This window comes from Sinocyclocheilus anshuiensis, unplaced genomic scaffold, assembly GCF_001515605.1.
Source record: "Sinocyclocheilus anshuiensis isolate Anshui unplaced genomic scaffold, SAMN03320099.WGS_v1.1 scaffold1906, whole genome shotgun sequence".
NCBI lineage: Eukaryota > Metazoa > Chordata > Actinopteri > Cypriniformes > Cyprinidae > Sinocyclocheilus > Sinocyclocheilus anshuiensis.
In genome coordinates this window covers 130807-131661 of record NW_015546187.1, presented here as the reverse complement: position 1 = coordinate 131661, position 855 = coordinate 130807, and the positions used below count along the sequence as shown (strand labels likewise).

The following is an 855-nucleotide window of genomic DNA, read 5'->3' as shown; positions in this document are numbered from 1 at the left end:
GTGGGTCCCTCAGGGGTTTGCCACAACTGTAACCCTCAGACCGCCCGTGCTACTGCCCAAAGTAGTCCACGCCTGGCTGCCGCCAGGACGAAGACTAGATTGCGGCAGAGGCAACGGAGCTCCGCCCCCCTGGAGGAAACGGAGCCTGCCCCGCAGCTCCGAGATGATCATCTTCCCGCAATGGGAACATGACTCATCCGCAAACACCACCTCAGCGTGTTTAATGGCCAGACACGCGAGGCAGCAATCGTGACCATCATCTGGCGCCAGATAACGACCGCATCCAGAAACGCACGGGTGAAAAGGCATCTTTAAAAAGACGATCCGTCGTCTTTACAAAGACGCACCTGCTTATTGTACTCTTTTAGAGATATTGGCTCTTTTAGGGAAATGTTCTTTTACGTGCTGAGATTAGGGGTGTGCGATATTGACAAAAAATGATATCTCTATATTTTCTGGGATTTTATAGATAACAATAATTTGACTGAGTAATGTCAAATCGCACATCGTTAAAACAACAATTACGATATTATCGCAGACGATATATATCGCACACCCCTAGCTGAGATGCACAGGGGAAACGGCCGTTTGCAGCACGACAGGGGGTCGTGCAGCCTGAATCGCGCAACCCACTCGACACAGGAACGACCACCGCTGAAGCGCCGTCCGCCAACACAAATAGCTCCCGAGAGCGCGCTAGACTCGTCACACACGAAGCAGTTTGGTAGGAGCAGAACGATGTTGTCGCTCGGCTCCGAAGCGAAAAGCCTGGTATGTGTTGCACCAGCTGCCTTTTTATGCTCACGCTGTGATCAGCGACAGCTGGATGCAATAATCGCATGCCAATGTGCATTG

General features: G+C 51.6%; 1 protein-coding gene across 2 annotated transcripts in view; it reads right to left on the bottom strand.

Moving 5' to 3' along the window:
- LOC107701406 (zinc finger and BTB domain-containing protein 16-A-like) overlaps positions 1–855 on the bottom strand; it is a 64202-nt gene that overhangs the window by 21715 nt on the left and 41632 nt on the right. The gene's annotated exons all lie outside the window — the stretch shown is intronic.